Source organism: Phoenix dactylifera, chromosome 1 (assembly GCF_051530095.1).
Source record: "Phoenix dactylifera cultivar Ajwa chromosome 1, Ajwa_hap1_PhDact_Kaust_v1.1, whole genome shotgun sequence".
NCBI lineage: Eukaryota > Viridiplantae > Streptophyta > Magnoliopsida > Arecales > Arecaceae > Phoenix > Phoenix dactylifera.
Genome location: NC_143190.1, coordinates 8,596,796 through 8,619,090, shown reverse-complemented (window position 1 = coordinate 8,619,090; position 22,295 = coordinate 8,596,796). Strand labels below are relative to the sequence as shown.

Here is a 22,295-nt window from a genome sequence, read left to right as displayed (position 1 = left end):
AGACTATTTGAGATCTCAGGAATGATATGATGGATGTATATTTTTTTTAAAGTTTGAGGCTTCAAGTAAGTTAATTTCGAGGACGAAATTTTTTTTAAGGGGGAGAGTATGTAAAACCCCAGAAAAGCAACAAAAAAAAAAAAAGAGGGCGGATGGGCTGGCCCGAAAAGACCGGGCCCATCCCCCTTAAAACGATCGTGCCTAGGGCACGATCGTGGAAGAGAGGGGGAAGAAGGGGGGGACCGATGGTGGCGGCGTCGGAGGGATTGGCTGCCGGAGGAGAAGGCTCGCCGGAGGAGACCGAGCACCGGAGATCCGAGATCCGGCCGTCCGCGGTGAAGCCCTCCTCCTTCCTTTGGTGTGAGAACCCTCCGCTAGTTGCTCACAAGTTTTTCCGTCGGTTCCTCGCCGGAAACATCACCGGAGCACCTCGTTGGGCTGAGGTAAGTACATCTCCTTCCTTATGCTTCATGTCCGGGATTTTGGGTGGAGATGGAGGGGTTATTAGCTGGTGAATCGTCGGAGAAGAGCCGAAACAGGGTACCCCTGTTTCGGCCTCTTCTTACCAATTTTTGGCTGCCGCCGGCCGCCGGGATTAGCCGAGAACCATGGCATTGTGGTCGGTCGGGACTGTGAGAGAATTATTTTGGGATTTCTAGGGTTTATGGGAGAAGGGGAGAGATGATTCCGGGGTCTTCTTCCTCGAGACTCCATCTCCTCTTTCCTTCCCCTTTCCCTCACGTCGGCGGCAGCGACGGCAGCAGGCCACCGGCGGTGACGGCGGCGACGATCGTGGCCACGGGGGTTGCTGTCGGGTGGGGGCCGAGCCACTGCCAGTGGATCTTCGGTTGGAAAGAAGAAGAATATTGGGGCTCTTTCAGGTGTTGGGAAGGGAAAAAAAAAATGAAGAAGAGGGACCTCCTCTTCTCTCTTTCTTTTGGCCGACTACCATCGCCGGCGACTGCAGCAGAGGCGGCCGGCGATGGTTCGGCCAGTGGTGGCCGAGGGTCGGGAGGGTGGTGGCCGAGGATTGGGCAGGTGGCGGCTGCTGCCCTTGGGCCAAGAAATGGGGAAGGGGAGATGTATTCCCAACCATGAAGAGAGAGGAATCATTCCTTCTTTTGGTCTTTTCATCGGGACCGGCCATCGTCGCCGGCGTGGCAGCGGCCACGGCTGGCGACGACATGGGCCGGTGGTACAAGGGTGGGAGTCGGGCCACCCCGACTGCCCTAGACTTGGAGAGATTGAGATGTTTGGGGATCTGGTTATGGACCCCATAGTAAATATCAATTATGGTTTGGAATATTTAAATATTAAATGATTTAGTTTGTGATTTGTAATTGATGTTGTAGGGGAAGAGTCAGCGGTGCCAGGAGGTTTTGATCAGGGGACTTAGCACCCCAGCTCGTAGGTTGTGATCCAGATCTGTATTTGAGTCTGTCTACAATTTCGGTAAGAATCCTTGTACGCCAATCCTACATGATATACATATTTTTGCACTATATATGTTTGATATGCTATGATCCAGACAAAGCAAAATAGTTTTATATTTAATTATATTTTGATCGTGTTGGCTTGTGGTTGGTAGTGTGATGGATGCTTGTATGTGTATAACTTATACCTGCATAATTGAATTTATGGATGTGGTGGTATGGACTAACCATGTTATAGCGATTGCCCTGTCACGGGCCGGAAACGTGACCATGGTTAGTCTAGGCCGGAAATAAAGTGGAAAAGGGAATGGATGTGTGTTTGTGAATTGATTAAATGAACAGGGACTTTGGGCTTATCTCGTTATTATTGATTGCCCCATCACAGGCTGGAAATGTGATATTATCGATTGCCCCGTCACAGGCTGGAAATGTGATACCATCGATTGCCCCGTCACAGGCTGGAAATGTGATACTATCGATTGCCCCGTCACAGGCTGGAAATGTGATACTATCGATTGCCCCGTCACAGGCTGGAAATGTGATACTATCGATTGCCCCGTCACAGGCTGGAAATGTGATACTATCGATTGCCCCATCACAGGCTGGAAATGTGATACTATCGATTGCCCCGTCACGGGCCGGAAACGTGACCGGGATGTAGCCCAAAGTCGGAAAGATAATTGATCCGGATCAAGTTAATATAGAATGGAAAGAAAAAGCATTGAAAACATTAATGAAGATTTATGAGCTATCGTATGCTATATCATTCTTGCGTGGTTGGACTTTCATTGATATTTGACGTACATACTTATATTGATTATTTGAGTCTTTTGATAGCCGATTTATGATTTCATGAAATGTGCATCGATTTGTCGTGGCTTTCAAATTCATATTATTATTGTGTTGGTATGGATGTGTAGGGATTCTTACTGGGCTGTAAAGCTCACCCCCTTTTCTTCTTTTTCTTTACCAGAGTTGCAGGTTGCATAGTTTTGGATGGGATGGGCGCAGAGTGCGAGCACCAGAGTCATTAGTTAGTTAGTTGTTTATCCTTCTTTGATGTCGATGAATATTTGAAGAGCTCGTAATTGAACTAATTTGTTTATTTGGACATGTCGGATTTGTCTATTTGAATTTCTAAATTAGTTGTGGATTTATTGGAATTCTTGTTAATCATAGGCCTTGCATGATCTTTAGGGCACTGCTCTAGGGCTCATGCGGCCGGTCGCGTACCGGACCCGGGTGCTGGGTTCGGGGCGTGACACCACCCACCGATAATTGTTATATGAACAACTGAGATGGGGAAGAATATTTCTTTTTCAGCAATTGAGACCACCACCCCCACCAGGGTTTGAACTCTGGACATTCCCCTAAGGTTCCTTTGGTTGAGTATGTCAGATTACCGGATAATCCGACGATTCCTCAGAATTATTTATTTAAAAAAATAATTATGGGAGAAAATAAATCATACCACGTTTGGTTAGTTGAAAAATTACTAAAAAAAATAACATTGAAAAAAGATTACTATATTTGGTTAGAGATAATCATATATGAGAATATTGCTAAATTTTCAACAATACCCTTGAGTAATCAATTCAATTAATAATATTTGTAAATTTTCAAATATTTGCATGAGTTAATAAATATTTTTAAGTTAATTTTATGCATATTAGAAAATATATTTCTTATTTTAAATAAATTTTAGTATATTTTGGTATATAAGTAAGCATATTAATATATAGAATTTATTATTATTTCTAAATATTAATAATCATAACTATATTAATATAATATATTATTAATATAACATATATTAATATAATTAAGATAAATTATATAATATAATTATTACAATATTAATATAAGATAAGTGAGGATATTTTTGTCAAGAAATGATATTTTTAAATTATCTTCACTCGGTAATCTAGCATAGAAAAACAAATGCCATCCTCCTGGTGGTATTTCTTTTACCTTCTCTCTTAGAAAAATAAATATGGGACCTATTGTTTATTTTACTATCTATTTCATTCATTTTTCGTACCACATATGGTAATTTGACATGAGATTTATTTTTTCATACCAGATTGTCAATCCAAATGGACCCTAAGTTCAGAAATAGGTGCCAAAGCTTGGTAAAGGAAGGAGAATAAGTGAACTATTTTGACAAAATTGGAGAAGATCTTAACTTCGAATGTTCTGGCAATCAATTCAAATGGAAAATAGGGAGGTGGGGTCACATCCCATGAAAGCAAGTCATTTTAAGCTCATATGGTTAAGGCTTGATCAGATTGGGTTGAATGTGCCATCTGTAGCTGGAAATCCAACTCACTCCCTTTGTCCTAAGTTGCACAAAAGTCTAACATTAGGTAGCTACCAAAACCATCAGATTAGATTCTTGTGCAAGACCTTTTTTGTTTTTTTTGGGATTGTTCAAAATAATTGCTAAAACTATCGTTCACAACATCTAGTGGGTTGCCTTCAAGTATCAAAATATAAAAGCTGTACAATATTAAAAGAGAAGAAAAAGTGCAAGCCTATTGTTTTTTTTTGTTAAGGGAACCATAGGCACTGAGTGTCTAAAGGCTTTTTACTGATAAAGTTTAAGTTGTTTTACAAAGAAAACAAAGAAAACCAATTCCCAAAAAAAGGAACCTAACATGATTTTACTCTGGTTTTTCTGAAGAGCTCTCACAGCTTCAAAATCCTTTTAAGCAATCAATAGTCTCCACCAGCAAATTTCCCAGAAGACTTTTCTAAACACCCTTCCTTTTTCTCTCTAGCCATATATCTGCCAACAAGCAGCAGGACCAACAAACCATTTGGCCAATTCCAATGAAGATATGAAATATAGTCTTATGAGTCAAGCATAGAGGTCTCCTTTCAAACTAAATGTGAAATAAGGCAAGTAATTAGCAAGAGGCTTGGTGAAGCTGTTTGCTGAATTTTATTTGGTTGGCACCTATCTTCACTTTAGAGAGTTCCAAGGTTCCAACCCTAGTTGTTTTCGTAATGACTAGAAAGCTGCAACATTACTTTGCGTTCTGCATTATATTTCTCAAAAACTAGAAACATGTTGAACCCTGACTAGAGCTCATTGGATTGAGCTAAAACGAACAACTAAGAAAATATCATTCTTAATTCTACGAAACCAAAAAACATTAGACCTCATTAATTCAAAAAATAACGTAGCTTGAAGAGAATCTTACGATGAATGAGATGTGATATAGAGGAAATGTGTTAACTTACTAGGTTATCGAAGTCTTTTATAGGTATAGCAAGTGATTTGGAATTGAATCCCGCCTGGAGCTGATTTGAATTTGTCTGGTCATCGAAGCTTTCCACTCGAAGCGATGGAAATCCGATCCCCAGTGGCATTACTACCTCCGTTCCAATAGCAAGGTTGAAGGGGGTCTCCCTAGTAGGGACTCGAGACATTGTCCGGCACACCCACAAGACATTATAGAGCTTTTCAACCCACGGCCCTTTCGCGCAATCCAGTCTTGCCTTCGGTCCCTGCAAAAATCTCCGATTGGTCACTTTGGCTTCTCCATTGGACTGGGGGTGTGCCACCTAAGTGAATCGGTGGTCAATTCCGAGCTTGGTGCAAAACTCTTTGAATTGGGCATTGTCGAACTAATGCCCGTTATTTGTAATGATTATCCGGAGGAGTCCAAACCTGCAAATAATGGTATGCCAAATGAAGTCTCAAGCCTTCATCTCGATAATTAGATCCACTGATTCAGCATCCGCCTATTTGGTAAAATAGTCCACCGCTACAGAAAGGAACTTGTGTTGTTTAGTGGCCACCAGAAAAGATTCAATGCTGTCAATCCTCCATTGCACGAAAGGCAATGGGCACTAATCGGCATCAGTGGCACCGCTGGTCGTCGTTGGATGTTTACATGGCATTGACATCGGTCAAACCTCTTGACGAAGTCGGCCACATCTTTTTGTAGGGTTGGCTCGTAGTATCATTGTCGTATAATTTTGTAAGCTAGATACCTGCCCCCTAGGTGAATGCCACAAATTTCCTCGTGTACCTCCCGAAGTGCATAGTTTGTCTCGGTCCAATGGAGGCATTTGAGGAGCGGCAGCAAGAACGATCTCAGGTATAAGTTGTTGTCAAGGAGGACATAGTGCGAGGATTGGCACTTTATCCGGCGAGCTCTAGCCTGATCTGCAGGCAGTTTTCCATCCTATAACAAGTAAATAAGAGGATCCATCCAACTCGGCTCGACAGTAGTGTTTAGCACAATCTCAAGCACATGATGCTCGGTATCTCTAGGACTTCGTGATAGGTTGCTTTGGTCAGCTCGACAGTCTATGAGGTGGCCAATTTCGATAGTAGGTTGGCTCTCACATTCTCCATATATGCCTTAGAGCTTATCCCCTGAATCTGTTGGCCCATCTCCTCGATTCTCCTATTGGGGTCGGCATCTTGCCGGGGTGGGGGCTCTGCATGGCGAGGAGGTGAGAGGCTCTAAACAAAGTCCTTACCGGAATGGCGGCTTGGAGTATGCCGTTTTCTGTCCCGGTCGGGACTGCTCCACTGAGTACGTCGAATCTTGGTGTTGAGAGCAGTGACTGACTAGGCGCATGTGACGCACCGGCGATCGAGAGTGGTGACCAAGTTGATTGGATTCCAGCCAAACCGGCTCAGGTCATGCCACTACTTGCTATAGGCCCTGGACTACTATGGTCAGTGCCTGTACCTGTTGAATGAGAAGGTTGAACTGCTCATTGTACACAGGCACGACAATTATTCCGACGAATCAAGTTTTGGGCTTTGCAACGATCTCGTGAGGACGGAGCACGACGTTGTGAGGCATGAGACATAGCACGTGCGCCTCGCAGCCTCATGCTAACGATTTCTCCTTTCGTTTGAAACCAATGTAGCTAGGACAGGGTCCTTAATTCCTCTAGTGCCAATCTGTTGCCGCTGAATCCGGACCGAGAGGTTGGAATGTAGCTTGGAGGACCCTGTGGTCGGTTGGAGACTAGCTGAGCAGGCTAGTTGAGGTATCAGGCGTTGGTTTCCTCCGGATATTGCTTGCAGGAAGTTCGCTTGCTGGAGAGTTTCCAGGAAAGACCTTCCGATACCTAAGTTGGAACAGAGATGCAACAATATGGAAAGAAAAAAAAATTTAGTAGAGTGTGGTTCTGATATCGCATCATGCATACCTGAGGTCCTCCAGACTGTCCCTTTATACAGAAAAATCAGGCTTGTCACTACCTAGGCTGGTGTTCAATAATAGTCACATTGCGGCCAGTAGTACAACCTCGGCGTGGGTGGCATACAGCATTGATTGCCAAGACTGTTAGTCCTTGTCGACATGTGTCAATAGGCTCCTTGATCAAAGGTGAAGTTGCTTGCCTCAGTCAATTTGCTCCTCGGCTAGGGCCGAAATTACCTATCTCGGTTTGTATCGAGGTTGTCGAGGTCGGTCTGGTCCGAAGTCGAAATGTCTAATATTTTTTCATTGGAAGTCGTGGAGCTATTATAAGGGACTTTATTCAACTATTCCCAGATATTGCAACCACAGTGATTGGTTTGCCTATTCATAAAAGAAAAAAAAAAGGATTGCTGTGCCTACCCTACTACCAACATAATTTCGTTTTTCAGACTCACAATATAAATTAGCTAGGATCCAACCACCAAGTTGAAAGCAACGGAAAGCGACAAATCTGAACCTCCCCAAAAGTATGACGCGTGCATGTGCCACAAGCTGACGGTGTTAGTGCATTGAATAATAAAGGACAAAAGTCTACTTGGAAATAGCTACCAAGTTGCAATCCAGGACAAATATGGAAGCGGACGCAGCCGCCTTGTTGTACGCCTCGGAGGACCCCAGGGTCGCCGACGACGACGAAAGGCCGTGAAATGGCGGTGTTTCAGGACCCATCACCGGCCACGAGTACCGTCGTGGAAAATTCGGAATCCTGACGACCCAATATGACGCGACTTCGTCCTCCGTGAAGACTCGCAGCCCCTCGTTATATATTTATGATTTTTCGGTTTAGATGGCACGGACAACTCCCCTTTTTTCTCCTTCGACCTTTACTACTGTCCCCGGTAAGCTTTTGGATTATAATTTGTTAAATTAAAGGGATTTGACAAAATAAATATTATTGGTTATTAAATTTTTTTAAAAAATATTTAATCATATTATTGTTGCCTCATTTAAATTTTAATATGACATTATTTGTCACTATGAATCATAAAAACATCATATCACCTGAATTGGGCCATAGGTTATATATATATATATATATATATATATATATATATAGGTCAGGATGCATTATATACTTCTAATATAAGTATATCCAATAAAATTAAAAAATAAGAGATAGCTAAGAAAAACAGATATGGTATAGTAGATGTCCTACAAAATACCATCAGAATGAGAAGAATATAGAAGGTGATCCAATCAGCTATCCTATTTGCCTTTCTGTATATATGAGTTGTCCGGAAGATAACACAGTCCTCATTAATTTAAAGATGTCCCCAGCAATGGATGCCCACAAGCCGCCCTAGATCCACCCCACCACTATAGTAGAGTATCCTTCAAGATAAAATATATTCTACTCCCAAGATGAGCCTCGCATAGCTGATGCTCTCCATCATCAGACCAACTCTTCCTAATGTTTGGCTTGCATCATCGAGTGCTGACATATACAATTACGTGGATATAGTTAACAACTGCATCTCTTATTAGGCAAAAGAAGGGGCTGAAGATTCTAAGTTGGCTTTCAAAAAGACAACTATGGGAATTGTCACGCCCCCGCCTCTGCGAGGCACGTGAGACACCTAGTGCCCACGTGGGGGCCACATGAGGGGGGAACACGGGGCTCCCCTGCCAGATATTGTCCGGTTCTGGGGCTTCACGCAAGCGTCCTTCACCCCTCCCCGGTTTTGTTTTCCACCCAAAACGCGTCTGCAGGATTTGGAGACACCCGCCTCATATGCCCAGGCTCTGGAACGAGTCTTTCCGATGTGGGACTATTGGGCCTCACACCCTTCCCACCATCGGACAAGAGCCGTCCTCGGCTCTGATACCAAATGTCACGCCTCCGCCTCTGCGAGGCACGTGAGGCACCTAGTGCCCACGTGGGGGCCACATGAGGGGGGAACACAAGGCTCCCCTGCCAGATATTGTCCGGTTCTGGGGCTTCACGCAAGCGTCCTTCACCCCTCCCCGGTTTTGTTTTCCACCCAAAACGCGTCTGCAGGATTTGGAGACACCCGCCTCATATGCCCAGGCTCTGGAACGAGTCTTTCCGATGTGGGACTATTGGGCCTCACAGGAATACGACATGGCGTTTGACAAGTCATCTGTAACTATAAAAATGCTAAAATGGTCCTTCTCAAGCTCCATGCATGATGCCATATGCCTTCTTAGAAAATTCTTCACCTTATAAACTTTATCCTGGAAGCTTGTCAAAGATTGTATTAATAGATTGTCAAAAATTTAATTTGTCTAAGTAAATTTTTTTATCCAAAATAATTGAAAAAAATCAATTCATAGGATGACCTACTTGTGGTTCTCTAAGTGCCGGTTTCTATCCCATTCCCCTAAAATTTGTAGTTCCAACTATGCCCTTCCCTACCCACCCACGCCCGCGCTAAGAAAATACCTATCAAGATCCGTTCCATTTCTTCGTTCCATGTTCCTCCTTCCATTAAAAAGTTGCTAAAAAGAACCCCCAATGAGAGCCAAGTTATGGCTCAACAGCTTTATTTGACCAAACTCTTCCAGGCATCTAGAAAGAGAAGACCCCTTATTCCAAATAAACAGCACTTATGGTACTACTTTTCCACCTCCAACTAAGAATAAGAATAAGGGGTCCCCCAGATGTCATATTCCTTAAGTTCTCGCCTCTCCTATTCCTCCCCCTTCCAAATATATTCAATAATTAGATGTTTCATTGCTCCAACCCATCCAGTTTTCTTCTATCGTTGTAATTTTATTAAATAATTTTTGCTCGCGGCTCGTCCCGGTCGTCGGAAAGTGCACAGACGTTGGTTTCTCTGCATCTGCGATGTTTAAGTAGCGTTCGCTTCAGATAGCATCTTTGATCATGTTGCTACCCTCGTAATGTCGCTAGCCATGCCTTCCTTCTTTTTCTTTTTTTTTTTGGTAAAGGATAGGAGGGGGGGAGGGACGAACCCATCTGCATAGCAGCCCCTACTCGGCCTTCTTTCACCAAAAAATGTTCAATCAAATGGCGACTCCACTGGGTAAACTAGGTAGGAGACATCTGGTCTCCATATTTAATCGACGCCCGTGCGTTTCGAACCTATATCACCTCCGTAAAATCTTAGTCCCATTCCAACCATACTACCACTTCATTTTTAACCCTCATCCCATTTCACAAAAAAAAAAAAAAAACCTCGTCCCTTCCCATCCCAGGCTCATTTCCATCCTAGCGCAGGAGTCCTTTGCCATGCATTACTGGTAGACGAGACTGTTTCCTGTTACCCTGCTTTTAGTTAATCCTCCTTCAGTTTCTCTCCTCTCTCTTTCTCGGACCCCATCCTCCTTTTGGAGAAATGAATTGACCCGTTCTTGATGTGACGTTACCATGGCTTCTCCCCCATCTCGGTAACTCGCTTCTAATTTCAGGCATAATTTGGTAAATTCAATATTGTAGCACCACATTTTCATGAACACGACGGCACAAGATAAAATTTTTAAATATTATAGCACCACTTTTTCATGCACACGGTAAGGTACTTAAATATTATAGCACCACTTTTTTTATGAACATGACGGCACAAGATAAAATTTTTAAATATCATGGCACCAATTGTTTCATGAACATGACGGCACAAGGTAAAATGTTTTAATATTATAGTACCACTTGTCGAATGTCGATGTCCAAAAAGATTGTTATCTTTTAAATAAATTTTTTAATTCAAAATTGGTGCCCCCGTGTCACAATGATCTTACGGTGAAAGAAAGGGAGGAAGGAAGGTCGTGAAAAAATGTACCCCGAAACTCGAAACGACTGTAATTGAATTCGACCCAAGTTTGCTTGAAAAAATCTATGCCAACTGAATGAAGTCGACCCCTAGCATCTAGGAGTCGACTCGTGTGAAGCTTGAGTTGACCTCAAGGATGAGAGAGTCGACTCGCTATGTGCCACAGTGAAAAAATAGAGAGCTGTTTTTGGGATCGCTTGCAGGAGTCGACTCCAGCCTTGCAGGAGTCGACTCGCTCAAGTCGACTCCAAGATTGAAGGAGTCGACTCTCTCAGGAAGACAGAGCATGCCAGTTTTCGGTGTTGATACGAGTCGACTCCAAGATTGAAGGAGTCGACTCTCTCAGGAAGACAGAGCGTGCCAGTTTTCAGTGCTGATACTTGAAGTCGACCCGAGGATATCCGAGTCGACTCGAACTTATCAGGAGTCGACCCCTGAAAGTGAAGAGTCGACTCCTGATCACGGGATTGATTCAAACGGTGGCAAGATGGGCTTTTGACTTAAGATTTCGTTAGGGAAGTCTCCTTATGTTTTGGAAACCTATAAATAGGGGTTTTTTGGTGAACCCTAGGTGAGATGAGAGAGGAGAGAGTTTCTTTTTTTTGATTCCTATCTCTCTTGTAAACCCTAGAAGGTTTGGATTTCTCTTGTAAGCCCTAGTTGTGCAATCTCCAATGGGGAAGAGAGATCGTTGTAACCCTTGCTGAATATATTGAATCTGTGTGTGTGGCCTCTGTGGACGTAACCTGTATTGGGGTGAACTACGTAAAATTGTTATCTTTGTGATTGTTTGATTTATTCTCTACTACTTCTTCTTCTCGATTCGTCTTTCCGCAGTTTGGAACCAGGATAGGGAATAGTACGATCCAAGGATGAGTGCTTTCATCCGCAACAGGGGGAAGGGGGAGAGAGAGGGTTAAAAAAAATGGAGAATTAAGAGAGGGGTTTATCAAGCTGGACCATTGAGAGAGACATGGCCATCCCCATCGTCTCCTCCACCTCCTTATTTCCACGTCACGATCTAGACAAGTTTTCAACCAATTAATCTTAAAAACATTTTTATAGATATTAAATTTTATTTCAATTTATTATTTTAAATCATAAATAATAATTTCTAGATGCATTTTATTCCAACATTTACTAGAGCAATTGAAAGTGAGATAAGATAGGTCATGGCAAACATTGAAACATGTCAATTAAAATAACTAAGGAACCATTCTATTGTGCTTGTTTTTCTTTTGATTTCAGAGTATAACAACTAGCTAAAAACTCATCAATTATATACAAATTACAACAAAAAAAAGAAAAACTTTCACCTAGCAAAAAATATATTAGGATAAAAATGATCAGAAAAAACAACTATGGGGAGTCGAGATGGTGGGGATGGCCCTTGGAGAGGTCATAGATGGACAAAATAGTATAGGTCACCATTCCAGTGTACTTAATCTTCTCTCATTTCGCGGTCTCAAAAGTCCAAATATAGTTGGGCTAGGCCTGGGCCCATTATCCCGCTATTGCTAAGTGCCCCTTATCCTTTCTCTCCCCCCTTCCTTCTGTCATCTCTTCTTCCCTTTGCTTCCTCTTTTGTTTTTTCATATTCTCTTTTAGTTGGCCTAGTTGATCCACTAGCAAGCAGAATTGAAAAACCTTGAATTAAAACAATTTTTGTTAATAGTTAAGACACAAGAAGGCAAAACAATGTATTACTGTAGTACTTATTCTCCTCAACAACAAATTAATTATGCCTTAATTTTTATTTGTGCTGCCCACTGAAACTATCTCCCACATCATTGCAAAATGTCCCTTTGCAAGAAGCTTATGGTTCGCATTGAAGTGATCGGTCTACTAGTTCACGCATATTCAAAGAAGTTATCACAAACAAGCTACATGCAAAGAAACTTGCACGTGTGGTACTAGCGGGGCTTTCCTTTGATATCTAATAACTTGCTTTTGACTTGGGCTGGCAAAGAGATGTTCGAGAACCTTGGACAACTTGGAGAAGCAAGAGATTCAAAGGTGATCTACGTAAGGGATGGAAAGAAACTCCCATATAGTTTTTTACAAGAATTCTTCAATTAGCACTGTTCTCCACAAGGTCCTGCTAACATTCAGCAATTGGGGGATCATAAGTAGTGGAAAATGACTTCAGAGACACCAAGCTACTCTTCAGCGTCTCGGTCTGTTGCTGCCAAAGCAGACCTCCCATATATTTCTTTAATCCATGCTGCACTTTTTTTGCTTCGAGGCAATTAGGTACATAGATAGATGGTGATGTCTGATTAGAAAATCTGTGAATCGAGGATGCAGAGGAGCTCAATCGCCGTCGGATTATTAACTATTGGCGAAATATACATTACTTTATACAGTGCTACAAGTCTTACTGAAAAGATTACTTTACATTCACCTAAGAAAGGGGAAAGAAAAGAGGAGGCTTAATATCCTACCACCCATATACTTGTAAAAAGAGTCCGCGTCTACTGTCATCTACCTCCTGAGATAGTAGAGGATGGATACGCCGAAGAGGGATATGACAAGATATAACCATCGAATCCTTCATTATGAAGCGTTGCCAGAACGCTGAAGCTCAGGTAAGTTGGTGACAGTTCCGGAAGTGGCGCATCACCATCCAAGTACTGCATCACTAGTCGCATGTTCGGCCTGGCTGCTGGCAGCGGATGCGAACAGAGTAATCCAAGCTTCAACACCAGCTCCAACTCCCCCACGGCATAGTCTTCTTCCAACCTTCGATCCCTTGTCTCACCAATTGTGCCCCCCCGCCAGTTCTCCAGAACCCAGTCCACCAAAACAACGTGCTCCCCCTCCGCATTCACCTCTATCGGCCTCCTCCCGCAGGCTACCTCTAGGATGAAGGCTCCAAAAGCAAACACATCGGTGATTGTGGTTGCTTTTCCAGTCCTGGCAAGCTCTGGAGCAAGATAGCCCATGGTTCCGACAACATGAGTGGTCTGAGGATCGGTTCCATGATCGTATAGTCTAGCAAGGCCGAAGTCACCTAATCTTGCGTTCATTTCATTATCCAGCAAAACATTGCTTGCCTTGATGTCTCGGTGGATGACCACCTTCTCCCAATCCTCATGCAGGTATAAGAGACCTGATGCCACTCCTTTGATGACTCGAAACCTCTGATTCCAGTCAAGAGCAGGCTTCTCTTGATCATAGAGGAACTTGTCGAGGCTGCCGTTTGGCATGTAATCATATACCAAGAGGAGCTCTCCTTTGCGCCGGCAGTAACCCAATAATGGGACGAGGTTCCGATGGCGGAGGTTGCCGATGCTCACAACCTCAGCTACGAACTCCCTCATCCCCTGTCTCGATTCATGGGAAACTCTTTTGACTGCGACCTCCATCTTAGAAGTGGGCAGCACCCCCTTGTAGACCCTCCCGAAGCCTCCTATCCCGAGCAGCTCCTTGTCTTTGAAGCCTTTAGTAGCTCTGAACAAATCCTTGAACGAGAACCGATGAGGCCCATACTCATGCTCCCAATCTTCAAGCAGCTCCGCGTACTTGTATCTCCTCCTCACGAGAAATATTGCAGCTCCAACGATCATCAGCACAAATGCAGCTGAAGCTAAAGGCAGCGAAATGTCCAAAGCCTTCGATCTGCCCTTCTGTTTTATACGGGGGAGCGAGGGTAGCTTCGAGTAATCAAGCGCTTGGGCTATTCCATTCATCTTAAAGCTCCATCCAAGGACATAGTGAGATGTTAGAACGGAGCCTGTTGATGAAGAGAATCCGACATACATCGGATCCACCAGCACGCTCGAGAGATCGATGGTGGAAGACAAGAGCGGCCGGCGGGGTTTGGACATCCCAATGGGAGCCATGGTAACATTGAGTTGCATCTCTTCGCCATCGTAGTCTACCCATACTTGCATGGGTTGGCCACTAATGAGGGTCAGGTTCTTGAACGAACCAGTATCATCAGCATAATAACCAGCAGTATGAGAACTGTTGGATGTTAAGCTGTTAATATCGATTCCAACATGGTTATCATCGATATCTTTGAACTCAGAGCTAAGAATTGTATCTAGCTCAACTGCAAAGATATGATTGGTCGAATTACCGTTGTTCTTTGAATTGAAGAGGCCCAAGTACTGGCTTGGTAAGGCGGTGGAGAGGTCTGTAGTGGGGGAGACTAAGAAGACAATTCCATGGCCACTAAGATCGCCATACTCTGAGATTATTGCGAACACAAAGGTAGCGGAGAAGGAGAAGATTTTACCATCTGGAGGCTTTCTGAAGTGAAGGGGGGATGGATGGAAGGCATGACCTTTCATCTGCTTCGTCTTGTTGGTTAGCATCAGGAGGCCGTTGGATGTGATCGATGCGATGCCATCAAGGGTGAGGTTGGCACCAGTGAATCCATTGAAGGTGAAGCCATCATCGCTGGTGGAAACTGCAAGATTTAGGAGGAGAAGGAAGAGGAGGCGGACTAGAGTCTTTTGAGACATTGTTGATTTTTTCCAGTCCTTCAAGATTGGAAGCTAAATCTGAAGGCACAAGTAGTTTGAGATTTTTGTGCCATTCATAAGCAGATCTTTCCGAGGACTTTCCTTCTTTGGTGGTGTCTCAAGGGGTCAGTGGGAAAAAATATATGGATGGCTGACGATCATTGGCAAGGTGGGATCTTAGAACCTTCCAATCTTTAATGACCGTGGGCATCTCTCTCGATGGTGAACTGGATGGGTCTGAACCCATTAGTGCAACTTTGCCATATATCATTACATCTTCTGTTTAACCAGCCACCCGTAATTGGTACACGAACAGCTCTGGACATTCCCCTAAGAGTTCTTTTGATTGTGGTATGTTAGATTACGCGATAATTAAACGATTTCTTAGAATTATCTATTTAAAAAAATAATTACAGGAGAAAATAAATTTTACTACGTTTGATTAGTTAAAAAATTACTAAAAAATAAAATAAAAAATTACTAAAAAAATAACATCAAAAAAATTACTATATTCAGTTAGAGATAATCATATATGAGAATATTGCCAAATTTTTAATAATACCCTTGAGTAAACAATTCAAGCAATAATATTTTTAAATTTTCAAATATTTGCATGAGTTAATAAATACTTTAAAGTTAACTGTATGTATATTAGAAAATATATTTCTTATTATAAATAAATTTTAATATATTTTGGTATATAAATAAGAATATAAATATATATATAATATATTATTATTTATAAATATTAATAATCATATATATATTAATAAAATATATATTAATATAATTAATATAAATTTATATAATATAATTAATACAATATTAATATAAGATAAGTGAGGATATTTTCATCAAAAAATGATATTTTTAAATTATCTTCATTCGGTAGTCTAGCATAAAAAAACTAATGCCATCCTTTTGGTGTTATTTGTTTTACCTTTTTTTTTTAGAAAAATAGATATGAGACCTATTCCTATCGTTTATTTGACTATCTCTTTCATTCACTTGCGTACCAAACATGGTAATTTGACATGAAATTTTTTTTTTATGCCAAATTGTCAACCCAAACGGGCTGTAAGTCCAAAAAAGGCGCCAAAGCTTGGTAAAGGGAGGAGAATAAGTGAACTATTTTGACAAAATTTGATAAGATCTTAACATGGAATGTTCTGGCAATCAATTCAAATGGAAAATAGGGAGGTGGGGTCACATCCCATGAAAGCAAGTCATTTTAAGCTCATATGGTTAAGGCTTGATCAGGTTGGGTTGAATGTGCCATCTGTAGCTGGACATCCAAGTCACTCCGTTTCTCCTAAGTTGCACAAAAGTCTAACATTAGGTAGCTACCAAAGCCATCGGATTAGATCTTTGCGCAAGACATTTTTTTTTGTGATTGTTCTAAATAATTGCTAAAACTACCGTTCACAACCTCTAGTGGGTTGCCTTGAAGTATCAAAATATATAAGCTGTGCAATATTAAAAGAGAAGAAAAAGTGCAAACCTATTGTTTTTTTTTTTAAGGCAACAATAGGCACTGAGTGCCTACAGGTTTTTCACTGATAGAGGCTAAGCTGCTTTACAAAGAAAAGAAACAAAACCAAGTCCCCCAGAAAGGAACCTAACATGATTTTACTCTGGTTTTTCTGAAGAACTGTCACAGCTTCAAAATCCTTTTGACCAATCAATAGTCTCCACCAGCAAATTTCCCAAAAAAACTTTCCTAAACACCCTTCCTTTTTCTCTCTAGCCATATATTTGCCAACAAGCAGCAGGACCGACAAACCATTTGGCCAAACCAATGAAGATATGAAATTTAGTCTATAAGTCAAGCATAGAAGTCTCCTTTCAAACTAGATATGAAATAAGCCAAGTAATTATCAAGAGGCTTGGTGAAGCCGTTTGCTAAATTTTATTTGGTTGGCACCTATCTTCGCTTTAGAGAGTTCCAAGGTTCAAACCCTAGTTGTTTTTCGTAATAGCTAGAAAGCTGCAACTTACTATGCATTCCACATTATATTTCTCAAAAACCAGGCACTTGCTGAAACTTGACTAGAGCTCATTGGATTGAACTAAAACGAACAACTAAGAAAATATCATTCTTAATTCTACAAAACCAAAAAAAAAATAGACCTTATTAATTCAAAAAATAACTTAGCTTGAAGTGAATCTTACGATCTCTTCTTACGCTTGAAAAATGAGCTCTGATATAGAGAAAATGTGTTAGCTTACTAGGTTATGGAAGTCTTTTATAAGTATAGCAAGTGATTTGGAATCGAAACCGGCCTTCACAAAATTTGAGAGGTTAGAGGTACCGAGAGAAGGCTACTCTCCATTTTGTAGCCTATTACCATGTATGAAAACATAAGGCATGATACCTCATAGAAGGTGTTGCCGCCGGATTCAGACCGAGGTCGGAGCGTGGCTCGGACAACCCTAAAGTCGGCTGGAGACAAGCTGATCAGGATGTTGAGGTGTTAGGCGCTGGTCTTCTCTGGGGACAGCCTGTAGAAAGTCCGCTTTCGGAGAGTATCTGGCCGGGGACCCTTTTATTGCCTAACTCAAAATAGAGAGGCAACCATACTATATGGAAAGAAAAAATTTCAGCAGAATGTGGTTCTGATATCGTGTCATGCATATCCGAGGTCCTCCAAACTGCCTTTTTATATAAGGGAGTCAGATCTATCGTTACCTAGGTCGGCGTGCACCAGTGGTCAGGTGGTGGCCAGTAGTACAGCCTTGGCGTGGCTAGCATACAGTACTTACCACGTGTCGAATATAGAGCTATTGCAACGTCCAATCACTATCACAACAGCTGATTGCCAAAACTATCAGTTCTCGTTGGTACATGTCGATAGGCTTTTAGGTTAGAGATGAAGTTGCTCACCTCGGTCGGTTAGATCTTTGGCTAGAGCCAAAGTTGCCTACCTCAATTTGTACCTAGGTTGTCAAGGTTGGTCTGGTTTGAGGTCGAGGTATTCAATATTTCTCCAGTCACTTGCCCTCCACTTTCGAAGCCGAGTTGCATTCTAGTTCGCCCTGCAGTGTCTCCTTTGTTGGTCATCTCTAGAGTCTTGCCCTATAGGGATTCCGAGTGAGCTCGGCTTAAGGAGGTGCTAGGTCAGTCTCCTTTGTTGGTCATCACTGGAGTTTTGCTTTAGAGGAATTTTGAGTGAGCGCAGCTTGGGGAGGTCCTAGGTCAACCTGAGGTGTCTCCTTTATTGATCTTCTCCGGACTTCAGCTCCAGAGGAGTTCTGAGTGAGCTCGGCTTAAGGAGATCCTAGGTCGGCCTGCGGTGTCTCTTTTATTGGTCATCTCTGGTGTCTTTCTGCAAAGGGATTCCAAGTGAGCTCGACTTAAGGAGATCCTAGGTCATCCTTGGGTGTCTCCTTTATTGGTAATCTCTAAAGTCTTGCTTCAGAGGGATTCCAAGTGAGCTCAGCTTGAGGAGGTCCTAGGTTGGCTCGGGTTGCCTCCTTTGTTGGTCATATATAGTGTCTTGTTTTAGATCGAGTGAGCTCGTTTTGAGGAGGACCTAGGTCGGCTTGGGGTGTCTCCTTCATTGATATTCTCCAGACTTCAGTTCCAAAAGAATTCCAAGTGAGCACGGCTTGAGGATGTCCCAGGTCGGCCCGAGGTGTCTTCTTTGTTGGTGATCTCTAGAGTCTTGCTCGAGAGAGATTTCGAGTGAGCTCGGCTTGAGAAGGTCGCAGGTCGACCTGAAGTGTTTCCTTTGTTGGTCATTTCTAGAGTCTTGCTTCAGAGGGATTTCGAGTGAGCTCCGCTTGTGAAGGTCCTAGTTGGAACGCTTCAGTCCTTTTCAAGACGAGGTTGCCAGGTCGGAAAAGCTTACCTTTGACCCTTGAGTTGTAGTACCGAGCTGCTTTTCTGCTGGTACTCCACCATATAGATTTGAACTCGTTCTTTGGTTTTTTCCAATAGGTTGAGGTTGGCCCGAAACTGATCTGAATTTGTCTGGTCATCGAAGTTTTCCACCCGAAGCGACGGAAGTCTGATCTCCAGTAGGATTACTGCCTCCATTCCAAAAGCAAGATTGAAGGGCGATCTGAATCTTGGTGTTGAGAGCGGTGACTAACTAGTCACATGTGGCACGCTGGCGAATGAGGCTAGTGGCCAAGCTAACTGGATTCCAGTCGGATTGGCTCCAGTCATGCTACTACTTAATGCAGGCCCTGGACCACTGTGGTCAGTGCCTTTACCTATTGAATGAGCAATTTGAACTGCTTATTATCCACAGATGCGGCAGGTTATTCCAGCAGAGCGGGTTTCAAGCTTTGCAATGATCCTCGCGAGGTTGGAGCATGGCGTTGCGAGCCATGAGACATAGCGTGTGCCCCTCGCGACCTCATGCTAATGATTCCTCCCTTCATTTGATACTAATGTAGCTGGGGCAGGGCCCTTCCTCGCCTATCTATTGTCGCCAGATCCAAATCGAGGTCAGAGCACCGCTCGGATGACCCTGAAGTCGGCTGGAGACTATCTGAGCAGGCTGGTTGAAGTGTCGGGCGCTGGTTTCCTCCGAAAACGGCTTGCAGAAAGTCCATCTATCGAAGAGTTTCCGATGTCTAACTCAAAATAGAGATACAACAATATGGAAGGAAGAAAATTTCTTGTAGAATATGGTTCTGAAATTGCATGTGCGTACCTGAGGTCTTTTGAACTGCCCCTTTATATAGGAGAGTCGAATTTATCATTACCAAGGTTGACGTGCACCATTGGTCAGTAGCGGCCAGTAGTACAGCCTTGACGTGGGCGGCATATGGTATTGACTGCGCGCCGAATGCAGAGTTGTTGTATCGGCTGGTCGTTATCACGACGACTGATTGCCAAGACTATTATTCCTTATTACGTGTCGATAGGCTCCTTGGTTAGAGATGAAATTGCCCTCTTCGGTCGGTTGGCTCCTCGGTTATAGCCGAAGTTGCCTATTTCGGTTTGTATCAAGGTTGTCGAGGTCGGTCTGATCAAAAGTCGAGATGTTCAATATTTTTTCGATTAGTGTGGAGTCATTACAAGAGATTTTATTTAACAATTCGTACATATTGCAACCACCATGGTTGGTATGCCTATCATTAAAAAAAAAAAAAAAATATTGTGCCTACTCTGCTACCTCGATAATTTTTTTTAGACTTGCAATATAAGCTAGCTAGGATCCAAGCATCAAGTTGAAAACAACGGAAAGCGACCGATCTGCACCTCCCCAAACGTATGACGCGTGCATGTGGTCTAGAGAAAAACCACGACCTTACGGTGTAAGTGCACTGAATAATAAAGAACAGAAATATCTATCAAGTTGCAATCCAGGACAAATGTATATACGGACGCAGCCGCCTTCTTGTTCGCCTCGGAGGACCCCATGGTTTCCGGACCATCACCGGCCACGAGCCACCGCCGTGGAAAATTCGCCATCCCGACAACCCGATATGACGTGACTTCGTTGTCCGTGAAGACTCGCAGCTCGTTATATACTTATTATTTTTCGGTTTGGATTAGCACGGACGACTCCCATTTACCGTCCTTGGAACATTACTGTGCCCGGTAAACTTTTGGATTTTAATTTGTTAAATTAAAAGAATTTGACAAAATAAATATTATTGGCTATTAATTTTTTTTTAAAAAAAAATATTGGATCATGCTATTGCTGCCTCATTTAAATTTTAATATAAAGTTATTTGCCACGACGAATCATAAAAACATCATATACTTCTAGTACATTTATATCCAATAAAATCAGAAAATAAAAAATGGCTAAAAAAAATGGTATCGTAGTTGTCCTATAGAATACCATTAGAATGATAAAAACATAGGAGGTGATCCAATTAGTTGCTTTGTTCGCCTTTCTATATACATGAGTTGTCCGAAAAATAACACAGTCTTTCGTTAATTTAAGAATGTCCTGCAGCAACGGATGCCCACAAATCGTCCTTGATCCACCCCATCAACTTAGCAAAGTCTCCTTCAAAACGAATGTAATCCGCTTCCAAGGTGTGCCCCGCATAGCATACTTAGGTGTGTCCGTTTAATGCACATGAAATGAAAAAAAGTTCCTCCAAGTATGTGGAAGGAGGGGATTGATGTTGATTAGAAGAATTATCGATCATAAAATCTAATATATGGTGGGCCAGAGAATCTTAAGCGTGCGCTGACCAATGACCCCAAAGCACTTAATTTCCTTGACGAGAATGGAATGGAGATGTTACAATAGAAGCAATGGTGACGCAATAATTAATCCAAACCATGCATCTGACCAAGTCTTCCTGCTGTTTGGCTTGCATCATCGAGCGCTAGCATTTACCATTTCATGGTTATAGCTAACAACTGCATCTCTCAATCTCTCATTAGGCAAAAGAAGGGGCTGAAGATTCTAAGTTGGCTTGCAAAATGACAACTGTGGGAATATGACATGGCGTTTGGCAAGTCAAGTCATCTGTAACTAGAAAAATGCTAAAATGGTCCTTCTCAAGCTCCATGCATGATGCCATATGCCTTCTTAGAAAATTCTTCACCATGTAAACTTTATCCTGAAAGCTTGTCAAATAGAGAACTTGAGGAACCTTGGGCGGATTGTATTAATAGATTATCTAAAATTAAAATTTGTCTAGGTAAAAAATCAATTCATAGGATGACCTACTTGTGAACAGAGAAGGAGGGGGGGTGCGTGAGGGAGGTGAAACTGGTGAAATTGTTCGTGCTTTATTTATAAATTCAGTGTACATGTGGAAAAAGAATGCTTAAATCATTGGAAAAAGAAATGAAGAATTAAGAAAATTAGAAGGAATTTATAAGTCAGATTCGTTATAATTTTGTTGGAAGTTTATTGCTCGTCCTTTTTGTATTAGAATTTTATTCCTAGTTTGTTTTTGTTTCCTATTTCAATATTAATTAGAATAGTTTGTCTTTTAGTGCTTGATCACTTTAGTTAGGTTCAGTCTTAGGCTTAATATATTTAAGTTTGTTTTTTAGCTAGAGTGAGATATTGATATTTTTATCTTTTAATAGAAGATGATAATATTCTTATAGTGGGAAAGAGAGTATGATCTTATAAATAGGGGAAGAGAGTGGTGTGAAGAAATTGTAGAGAATTATTTTTGGCAAGGTGAGGCTCTCATGTGAGAGGGATCCAAATTCTCTATTTTAGTTTTTATTTGGTTTTGAATAAATTTGCTTTTCTCTTTCAATTTTTTTTTTCTTCTACTATTATTTCTTGATTTAATTGGTGTTTGTTCTTAATCCTGAGTTGACATAGTCGATCTACTTTGGTGGCATGCCATTATACATGGTATTAAAGTCATAAGTTTTGAGATTAATGGTTTGTATATTTGGGGCTCAGTATGGTTGAAGGACTTCTAGTAATTTACTTTGCAGTTGTACAAACGTGTGGACTC

At 42.0% G+C, this 22,295-nt stretch overlaps 1 pseudogene across 1 annotated transcript; it reads right to left on the bottom strand.

Annotated features, from left to right (window-relative positions):
- Positions 1 to 12,710: 12,710 nt before the first annotated feature.
- On the bottom strand, positions 12,711 to 15,130 carry LOC120106249 (L-type lectin-domain containing receptor kinase SIT2 pseudogene; annotated as a pseudogene). The gene has a single exon (XR_015977181.1). The product of XR_015977181.1 is annotated as an L-type lectin-domain containing receptor kinase SIT2 pseudogene (transcript).
- Positions 15,131 to 22,295: the final 7,165 nt, after the last annotated feature.